At 31.7% G+C, this 11,709-nt stretch overlaps 1 long non-coding RNA gene across 1 annotated transcript; it reads left to right on the top strand.

Moving 5' to 3' along the window:
* The first annotated feature begins 3,208 nt into the window (after positions 1–3,208).
* LOC113781314 lies at positions 3,209–4,463 on the top strand. The gene is made up of 2 exons (XR_003469578.1): positions 3,209–3,294; positions 3,829–4,463. It is a non-coding gene; the product is annotated as an uncharacterized LOC113781314 (long non-coding RNA).
* Positions 4,464–11,709: the final 7,246 nt, after the last annotated feature.

Here is an 11,709-nt window from a genome sequence, read left to right as displayed (position 1 = left end):
AGGTGTTAATGATGAGGTTTGCATGACCTTATGTGTTTTGAATTTGAATCTTTTTGGGAAATAGTTTGAGAACGGTTGTAGTGCTTGAAGGATTGCAGAAAATGCAGCAAAGCTTTGACTAGCTTTGTGCATGGAATTTTTAAAAATTTCATTTTCACCCCGCAACTTTTGCATAATTACATTAAGGCTCAAAAGTTTGTGAAAATGAAGCAAATCTGCCTTTTTCAGTTTTGATCTTCTTTTATGTATTTATACATGTTTTTAAGCATATTATTTTCAAATTTTAGGGCATAAATAAGGCTTAATAATATTTGATAGATTTAATGTCCTGTTGGATTTTAGTAAAATGAGTTAGGCTTTGGGTAAGGGTTTTTTATTGGATTTTGTTAAAGGGTTTGGTTTTAATTTTTTGGGTTATGAACATGGGTTTAGGGGGATAAAACCGGTGCATTTTGGTTGGGTTCACTTGGTCAAAATGACGGGCTGGCCCATCCTTTTTACCTTGGACTCTTTGTTGGGCCAAGGGGGCTTTGGCCTAAAGAAATAATAAGAATGGCCTGTTGGCCTTTTGTTTCTTAAGAAACCCAGATTCGAAAATTGCAATTTGGTCTCTGTTCTTTTGAGAATTTCACTATGTCCAAAAAATGTTAGATTTCTTTTAATTAGATCCCTAATTCAATTATAAGTTGGTCCCTAAACTTTAGTTTTGTTCAATTTTGACCACTTTATCTTAGAAAAAATTATAATTTAACCCCAAAAAATTTCTCGAATTTTGCAATTAGGTCCTTAATAGTTTTGATTTCTTAGGTATAATTTGTCTATTTTCTTTAATTGTTAATGATACTTCATTTAAATGCTTTTAATTGGTGGATTTCATGATTATTTACATTTTTCTTTTTAATTATTAATTAAATTGGTACTTTGACCATTCTGTTCATTTTGAAGATTAAATAGGATAAATTCCACCTCATTTAACCGCTACTTCAAGTGAGGCACTTTGTAGTGTTATTTTAAGTCCTCTTATGTGCTCCTATATGTCTTTTATGTGTGATTACATGTTCTGTGTGCTTTTTCTTGTATTTGCTCATTTTTATTCATTTTTATTTATTTAATTTAATTTTTGATGATTATTTGGAGGGCATTTAAATGCCAAATTGTAATAGATAGATATTCAAGAAATGTACTTAGTTAGACTATGTAACAGATAGGTTTTATTTTTATCAAAAAATGTAATTAGTTAAACGAATGTAATAATTAGGTTACTATTTTTCAAATTCCTCCCCTTAGATTGTAGTTAGGGTCCCACATGTAATAATTAGGTCTTTATGTGCGCTTATTTGCTTGCGTGCGTGCATGCTTGTGTCTTATGTATTTACTCTCTTTCTTTAGGGTCTTTGCATCTAAATATTATACTTATGTGTTATGTGCTCTATATGCTTTATGTATTTATTTGCTTTAATTATATTTATTTTATTTATTTATTTATAATAAATACATGATGTCACCACATTAGTCTATTGCTAGTTGTGGTCTTTCTCCCCGATTTCTCACTAGTCCAACGTTAGTGAGAAGTTATAAGCATGGGTTAATCCAATGTTAGACCCTTAGGGCCGCCTACACACTAGAATCACATGTTTGCATGACATTTATTGCATTCCATGCATATTTTTAGGGTATTTTTTTCATCTTGTATGATCTTTCCTCTATATGTTATCTCTCTTATCCCTATGTGCGTGAAATATGACATTTAGACTTGCATTCCATTTAAGAAACTAGAAGTTGGATAATTCACTTGCTTGATTAGGTTAGGAGAGTCATCCTTCAAATATAAAAAATGAACGAGTGAGGTTTTTTAATCTTAGCACGCTCTCATCCTCTCTATAAGAAGAAAAATTGAATCACAAATTTTAGCATTTCGTACCCATTATGTTGCATTCCTCCTTTTTAGGATCTATATATTTATATATTATACATTTTCTTTTCTTTAAGTCTCATTTTTTGCATATTCATGACCTCTTCAAAGAATCACTCTTGGGTATCGCAATTAATGTAATTGGTACCAATTAAATTTTGAGAAGACATTCCAACCCTTCTGATACCCCTAGGTCTAGATTTGCATCCATATAGAAGCATCATAATGTGATAAGTTTTATTAGTTAGATTAGAAAAATTTTCAACTAAATATCGCAACTAACATTGGTTAAGTTGAAAGGGTGCTTTAGATTTGATCCTATCAAATTTTTATCTTCCCTTTATTCAACCGTGACTCATGAACTCTTTTTTCTCGTTTTCAAAGATCTGGAGTCATCTAAAAAGGGTTTTAGGTGTTTTTTATTTGAAATACATTTTAGATGATTTGGTACACCTAAACTCGATATCAAGTGGCGACTCCTATATTTTCTTTAAAATCCTTTTTAGACTATTATTTTGGGTATAAACCGTCGCATATTTTAAGTCCCATTTTAGGACCTTTTTCTTTAATTATTCTATTTCTAAAATCAATAAATACATTTTTCAACACCTAAATTTTATTTTTCAAAAAATGTGGCGCGACCCAAAATAATGAAATCTAGGCATGTGTTGAATCCTCTTCCTTTTTCCGTTGTGCGAAAGCAATTTCACACGCTTCTAATGCAAAATTGAGGTTAATTTTGCTTTGTGTAATGTCTAGTGAAATCTTGTCCGAATGTATTCTTCCTTATTTTCTAGATTTGGAGCCTTTGTCCTATGATTTCATGGTTTTTGTGCAATTTCGATATGAGATGTGGGTTAAGGAAAATCAAAGTTGATTGGGATAGGATTTCGATCCCCTTCTATTTTCTTGCCATCTATTTTACCCATTTATTTAAATCTTAGTCAACAAAACATGACATAAATTAAAATATTGAAGCATAATCCAAATTTCTGATTTTTTTGAATAATTTTATTCATTTTTTCTGTACAAGATATTTTACCATCCAATCACATGGAGCCTAAATGCTTCCTAATTGTTGTTGAGACAAAAAAGAATTGTTTACTGTTCGCCAAACAAGCAAGACTACAGCAAGGCCCAAATTCCACAGGGCCCATATTAGCAATTTATCCAATATTAATTAACTTTAGCGGTTGGCCATTTGGCTTGATGGTTGAGGGTAGATTAGGCAATTCAGTATTTGGCATGTAACCCTAAATATTCATTAAATTTCGATAGCTTCTTCAAACAGAAGCGGTGCAGAGACAGCGGCGGCTTTCTCAATCCTCAGAGCTTCTCTCTTCTCGGCCTTCATATCTCTTGAGTAACCATGATGGTTGTGGGTACAACAATATTTTTTTGCAAATTTAGATTTGGCTTTGATGCTATCGATGAATTATGCGTTTTTGAGGTGATATATTGTCGAATTCTATACTGATTCGATCGCGGTTTCTTTGTATAAATGGTGGTGATTAATTGTTACTGCCTCTTGACATTGATCAACAATGATATTAGCTTATCAGTTATGATATCGGCTGAGAGTTTTTTCCAATTGACGAATGAAAAGAATATGAAAGTGTTTAAGATTGGATTTTGATGGATAATGAAGCTGAATGGAGTTAAAGTTGGATTTGGATGAATAATGATAAAGAGGCATATATATTTGGATGGATATCAGATTTATTTGGATAGATTTATTTGGATGGCTTGTGCAAAATATTGTATATATGTACATGAATTGTAAGAGGGGAATTGATTGTATGCTGGCTTTGATTACAAATAATTTGATGTATGAATTTTTGCAAATTGTATAGTTATGTATTATATTGTTGTATTAGAGAAGTTTTAATGAGACTTTTTTTTTTCTTCTTTTTAAGTCTCAAACTAAAGAAACGAGAAAATGAAGGCTGTTGCAACTAGTGCTTGTCGGACTATCTTGCAATCAAGAGCTGTTATTGTTGGTCGTTTGCATACGAATTTCTGGAAATATAATTCGGGCTTTGGTTTTCTGTTAAACGTTTAGGCAAATGGGCAAAATGACAATTTGCGTGATTTAGTTTTCCTGCCAGTATGTTTTCAGGCATGAAAACAGGGAGAAAATAAACGGCAGCATAGTGTTTTGTACAGAATCTCATGTCCAAATCTGCTAGTCCTCCAGCGCTTGTTCCATGTTGCAGGCATCTTGAAGTTGAACTACAACTCTTTTGGTGTTTGCAATTGTACTATGCTATAAAAAGGTAGTTACGACCAACTAGTTTCTCCTTTGATCAGCACTAAAAAGGGCTCAAAAATAGATGCAAATTTTCTTTTAAAGATCAAAATGGTATTGAAATGGAATTGAATCTGCATTTTCACATTTGCAACATTATAGGCAGAGTCATCATGAACTTGTATTGTTAGTGCTGCAGCTTGACTGTGCGTTTAAAAGTTCCTAAATCAGAGAACATTTTGGAGGCTTTTGCCATTTGAATCTTACGAACTCCCCAAGAAATAAATTCTGCAGAAGATTCAACGTTGTGTAGAATCAAGAATGAGGTAAAATTGCATTACAATCTCCAACAATTGGACCAATACTTAACTGAGACACTATAGTACCAAGTTTGATGTTTGCATCTTCGTTAGATGAACAAGTTTTCTGGTTAGCCCATAACTGTTCCTTGAGCGGCTTCCCCTTTTATACTCATGAAAATGAAAATTACATCTATAATTGTGGTTATATTATTCAGTGGAGAGATGCCTTGATTTGGGTTATATTATTCCTTTCAATTGCCTTAATAGTTGATTTCACTTGACTGATAGTTAAATTGATTAAATGACACAAAAGTTATACATTAGGGCCTAAAGTACAACATGCGTCCAATTCTTTTTATTTTTATTTTTATTTTTTCTATAGTAGGAAATGGATGGAATTTAACAAGTAGGGAGAAATGGGATTTAAAACCAAGCCCTTTAAGTATTGAAACTTCAATTTTAACCACTTAATCAAGAGTTCCTCGTCCAATATGTGTCCAACTCTTAAGGAACGTACTGTAATTCCGAAATGGTTATAATTTTAAAAGTTTTTAGCATTTGCAGATTTTACACAAGATCACTGGGCTACCATATTGATCAACTATAATATATTAGTTTGTAGGGGCATCATGCGATACATGATGTTGGCTAGATGAAAGCTATAAAAAAATTTGCGCATATATAAATGGAACACAGTATTCATAGATAAGTGAAGCTTGTAAAGCAATAACAGTGTACTAATGTACCAAATTTGAGAGTTAGCAGGAAGTTTTGAAAACTAAAGGCGTGGAGGACAAATATACTGTAGACATCAAAATTTTGTCAATGTTAATGCATTTTTAAATTTTTTTTATTTAATGAGTTATTTATTTTTTAATATTTTAATCCAAATTTTTCTTATATTTGCAAGTTCGTTTTAGGAAAAAGTAAAAAAGTAAAAAAATAAAAAATTAATTTTTGTAAAAATAAAGAGAAGTCATCATAAGCCACCATGAGCCTTCATGATGACTCATGATCGCCACCACCTTTTTAACCAAAGCACACGAGAGAAAGGAGGAGGGCTTCTTAAATTTTGCTCTGGAGCTCCTCACTCGGGGCTTTTCCCTGGAGCTCTCAACGGACAGAAGAAAAAAAAAAAGGAGAAGCAAGAGAAGACGGGGAGCTCTGGCTCCCTCCCTTGGCTTAGGCTGCCAACAGAAAACAGAGAAGAAAAGAAAAATTTCCAGCTGACTACACTACACAAAACAAGAACAAAACTCCACTCCAGAAGACTCCCTCTCGGCTCTCCTTGTTCTCTCAAGAAAAAAAATTTTCCTTAGACAACAAGAAGCACTCTTACTCTCACCCTCGGCTCTCCTCTCTCCCAATATTTTCCCAACACACTTGCACACAACGAAAAGGAGGCAGCGATCGATTGGGCTATTGGAGCTTGGCAATTTCATCAAAAACTTTGGCCATGAGACCAAACTCTTTATTGAGGTATTTCTTGTCCTTTTTTCTAGCTTTTCTTTTTTTTTTTTTAATTAACTAGATTGAATGTATGTGTGATTGCTTGTGTGTTGTTTTATTTTGCTGGTTTTTTTGTTGTTGTATCGGTGAAATTTGGGAATGTCATAACCAGTTTAGGAAAAGAAAAATGATTTTTGTATATGCATGTTAACTGTTTGACAAAATGCCATAATGAAAAACGAATTAAACTAGTGAATATTTTGTGCTTATTTCTGGTGAAATAGACGGTTGTAGTTAGTATGTGGTTTGAAAAATGTTGAATTATTTAAGTATTTTGAAGTTTTGAGCATTAGAGGCATGTAAATATATATATATATATATATTCATTTTGGGCTGTTTTGTTTTGATTCATGGTTTGTTGTTGTTTTCTTGTTAAACTAAGAACATAGTTGCATTGTAGAAATCACAAGTAGCGTTTTGATATAAAATATACAATTTTTTGGTGAGATTTTAGTGATTTTTGGGAAGCAAAACTGTGACTGTTTTTTGGCCTTTTGGCCACTTTTGGTTATTTTTTGTAAAAACAAACTTAAAAAATAGAATCTACGCGAAAAATCGAGTGGAGTGTGTATTTTGGTGAAATTTGGCAACCGAAAAATTCACCGGCGACCACCATGGCCAGGCCACCAACTGAAGCTTGTTCGGTAGGCCGGATAAGAAGAAGAAGAAACGGCAGTGGAATGAAGAGAAAAAGAAGAACAGAAAGAAAAGAAAGGAAAGAAAAGAAAAGAAGAGAAAAAAAAATGATTTGGGCTAATGTTCTTTTTCTAGTGGACTTGTGGTTATTTTGATTGGGTTTTGGGGATGGGTTTTGGTTTATATCTTTTGGGTTTCGGTTTGGGTTAGGAGGTCAGAGTCCATGCATTTTTGGGTTGGTCTTGAGTGATCAAAAGACGGGCTGGCCTGCTCGTTTCTCTTGGACTTTCGGCTGGGCTTAGGAAGTGTTTGGCCCAAAAAAATAAAATGATGGCCCGATGGCCTTTTCCTTGTCCAAATCAGAAACCGAAATTTACACTTTAACCCCTGATCTTTGGATTAATTTTATTGCGGCCCAGAACATTTTAAATTTCTTTCACTTAGGTTCTTAAGTTAATTTCACTTTGGTCCCTGAACTTTATCTTTCATTTAAGTTTGACCCTTAAACTTTGGAAAAATATATTTTTGACCCTAAAATTTTTTTAATTTTTGTAATTTAGTCCCTAGTGAATTTTGATTCTTTTTATTATGATTATTTCTTTTCTTTAATAGCTAATTATGTTGCTTTTGAATATATTTAACTTGTAATTTTTAGATGTTCTTAAGTTTCTTTATATTTGACATATTAATGTGAATTTAGTAATTTTATCATTATTATTACTTTCAATTAAATTGGTGTCATGATTCTTTTGTTCATTTTGAGTATAAATAGGGCAACTTGACTTCCATTTAGTCACCACTTTAAAAGGGAGGTACCCCTATTATTAATTAAATGTCAATTACGTGCTCTTATGTGCTCATACGTGTTCCTATGTATTTATATATTTTTATATGTTTTGTTATTTATTTGATTTAAATGTTCATTCCAAATTTCTTATATTTGTTTAGTTAATTTTTATAATTATTTGAGAGGCATTTAAATATCTCAAAAAAAATGTAATAGATAAGTTTACTTCATCGTATTTTTCCATTTTAGATTATAGTTAGACTCCCCGTTGTAATAGGTAGGTTTTGTATGTTTATGTGACTTATATGTTATGTGCTTTATCCGCTTTTCTTAAGATTGTTGCATCTAGATATTATGTTTATGTGTTATGTACTACGTGTTTTTGTATGTATATTTGTTTTAATTTATGCCTATTTGTCTTATTATGTATTATTAATGCGTGACGTCACCACACTAGTCCAATGCTAGTTGTGGCTTCTTCCTCCGTTTACTTGCTAGTTCAACGCTAGTAAGAATTTTTTAGAAATGGACTAGTCCAATGTTAGACCCCTAGATCGTTCGTGCATTAGATTCATTTTTGTGTGACATTCATTACATTTTCATGCATATTTTATTTTAGGATCTTTTCTCATTTGCATGATATTTCCTATTATATTATCCATTACCCCCATCCTCTATATGTGTTAATCATATCATTTAGAATTGCATCTTATTTAAGAAATTGTGGAATAAGTTAGTTCATTTGCTTGTTCATATTAGGAGAATTATTCTTTGAACATAGATATGGGTGATTATAACTTTTTTAGTTTAAATGCCCCATCGATCTCTGTATAAGAAAATTATGTCACGAGTTTTTACCTTCCGTACCCATTATGATGCATCCCTATTCTTTGATCACTTATATCTAGATATAAAATTTGAATTTTCTTTTCTTTTCTTTTCTTTGAATTTCATTCATGCATGCTTGTGACCCCTTTCAAGGGATTATTTTAGATTTCGCAATTAATGCAATTGGTATCGATTAAACCCTTGAATCCTCTCGACGTTTTTATAAATTTAGATTTGTGTTCATGTAGGAATCATTAAATTGTGATAAATTTAAGGGTTATATTAGAAAAATTTTGTCTAAACCTCGCAACTAACTTAGACTAGATTGAAAGGGTGCCTTAGATTTGAGTTAATCGAATCTTTGCCTTTCCTTTCTTCAACCGTGAATTCCGAACTCATTTTCTCTTGTTTTTCAAAAATTTTTGTCGAAAAGGGTTTTATTTTACTTTATTTTTATTTTTGCCAAAAATATTTTTGGGGTGACTTGGTATATCAAAATTCAATACCAAGTGGCGACTCTTAATTTTTCTTAAAAACCCTTTTAAATTAAATTTTGGACCCAAACTGTCGCATTTTTTAAAGTCCCATTCTAGATCCTTTTTCACTTATTTTTTAAATAAAATCACATATTTTGTAAACACCTTATTTCCATCGCGAAAAAATGCGGCACGACTCCACTTGGCGACTCTTACATCTTTTCTAGAGTCGCCAAGTTGTTGCGTCCCATTTTTCGCGATGAAAATAAATGAGGTGTTTATAAAAGATGTGATTTTATTTAAAATTAAGTGAAAAAGGACCTAAAATGGAATTTTAAAGAATGTGATAGTTTGGATCCAAAATTTAGTCTAAAAGGGTTTTTAAGAAAAAGACGAGTCTCCACTTGGTATTGAATTTTGGTGTACCAAGTCACCCGAAAAAATATTTTTAACAAAAAATAAAGTAAAATAAAATAAAACCCTTTTTTACAACTACTGGATCTTTGAAAAACAAAAGAAAATGAGTTCGAGCGTCACGGTTGAAGAAAGGGAAGGCAAATGTTCGATTAACTCAAACCTAAGGCACCCTTTCAATCTAGTTTAAGCTAGTTGCGAGGTTCAGTCAAAAATTTTCTTAATCTACCCCTTAAATTTATCACGTTTGGATGTTTCCAATATGGATGCAAAACTAAATTTATAAAATATCGAAAGGGATAAAATATCCATTCAAGGATTTAGTTGATACCAATCGCATTAATTGCGAAGATCAAAATAATTCCTTTAAGAGGTCACGAGCATGCATGAATGAAATTCAAAGAAAAGAAAAGAAAATTATATATATAGGTATAAGTGACCAAAGACTAGGGAATGCAACATAACGGGTATGGGAGGCAAAAATTCGTAACATAATTTTCTTATACAGGGATTAATGGGGTATTTAAACTAAAAAGTTATAATCACCCATTTTTCATGTTTGAAAAATAATTTTCCTAACATGAATTAGCTTAAATGAAATGCAATTCTAAATGACATGATTAATACATATAGAGGGTAGCGGGTAGAGGATAGGAAATATCATGCAGATAAGAAAAGATTCTAAAATAAGAATATGCATAAAAATGTAATGAATGTCACACAAAATGAACCTAACGCACGAACGATCTAAGCGTCTAGTATTGGACTAACCCATTTCTAAAAAATCCTTACTAGCGTTGGACTAGCAAGTAAACGGAGGGAGAAGCCACAACTAGCGTTGGACTAGTGTGGTGCCGTCATGCATTAATAATACATAGTAAAATAAATAAGGTATAAATTAAAACAAATAAATATGTAAGAGCATATAACACATAAATATAATATCTACATGCAAAAATACTCAAAAAAGCGGATAAAGCACATAACATATAAGTCACATAAACACGCAAAACCCTATCTATTACAGTGGGGAATCTAACTAAAATCTAAAATAGAAAAATATAATGAAATAAACTTATCTATCATATCTATTACAATAGGGGACCTAATTACAATCTAAAATAGGAAAATATAATAAAACAAATCTAGCTATCCTATCTATTACATTTTTGAGGTATTTAATGCCTCTCAAATAATTATAAAAATTAACTAAACAAATACAAGAAAATTCGAATGAACATTTAAATCAAATAAATAAAGTATATAAAAATATATAAACACATACGAACACGTAGGAGCACATAAGAGCACGTAATTGATATTTAAATAATAATAATAGGGGTACCTTTCTTTTGAAGTGGTGACTAAATGGAGTCAACTTGCCTTATTTATACTCAAAATGAACAAAAGAATCACGGTACCAACTTAATTGAAAATAATAATAATGATAAAAAATACGAAATTCACCTTAACATGTCAAATGTAAAGAAATTTAAGAACATCTAAAAAATCACAAGTTAAATATATTCAAAAGTAATATAATTAGCTATTTAAGAAAAGAAACAGTCATAATAAAGAAAGTCAAAATTTACTAGAGACTAAATTGTAAAAATTAAAAAACTTTTGGGGTTAAAAATATAATCTTTCCAAAGTTTAGGGGTCAAAATTAAATAAAAGATAAAGTTCAGGGATCAAAGTGCAATTAATTTAAGGACCTAAGTAGAAGAAATTTAAAATATTCTGAGCCGCAGTAAAATTACTCCAAAGATCAGGGGCTAAAGTGAACATTTTGGTTTTTGATTTGGGCAAGAAAAAGGCCATCAGGCCTTTCTTTTATTTTTTGCTTGGCTGGAAATTCCTAAGCCCACCCGAAAACCCAGAAAATAAGCCAATAACCCATTTCTAAAATCCAAGCAAAATAGACCAGATTTTATACCAAAATCCAACCAAACAAACCTCAATCCAACTATTTTTACTAAACCCAACAATATAAAAATTCACTAAAATTTATTAAAGACTGAGTATACTCTAAATCGCAGAAATTATTTGCTCAAAATGGATTTGAAATATAAAAAAAAAAAAGAAGATTAGATCTCAATGGGGCAGAAATGGTTCGATTGCAGAAGTTTTCGGGTCATAGCGAAATTAGACAAAAGTTGGGGGGTCAAAAAATGTAATTTTTCCAGATCATCATGCAAAGCTTACGAAGTCATTTTTTGCAACTTTCCTTCAACGTTCTGTACACGGCAGCGGCGCCATCGCTGGACTGCTGCCGATCGTCGGTAAATTTTTCGGTCACCAAATTTTACCAAAATACACACCCCAACTCTATTTTTAGCGTAGATTCCATTTTTGGAGTTATTTTTTTACAAAAAATGATCCGAAAGTATCCAAAATGCCAAAAGACAAATTTCTTCTAATACATCAAATATTAGAGCCACACCGTTCTTCTAATACGTTGCTCAAAACAGAGAATTATCTGATCAACTTAAAGATATTATTTATTAAATTTTGCAGGAAGATGGATTCAAAAGCAGGAAGTTCCAGACCAAAGACTCCTCAAGATTATGAGATGAGTCTAACTCCTGTTACTCAAA

Source organism: Coffea eugenioides, chromosome 8 (assembly GCF_003713205.1).
Source record: "Coffea eugenioides isolate CCC68of chromosome 8, Ceug_1.0, whole genome shotgun sequence".
In the NCBI taxonomy this organism is placed as follows: Eukaryota; Viridiplantae; Streptophyta; class Magnoliopsida; order Gentianales; family Rubiaceae; genus Coffea; species Coffea eugenioides.
This window is presented reverse-complemented; position numbering and strand designations above follow the sequence as displayed.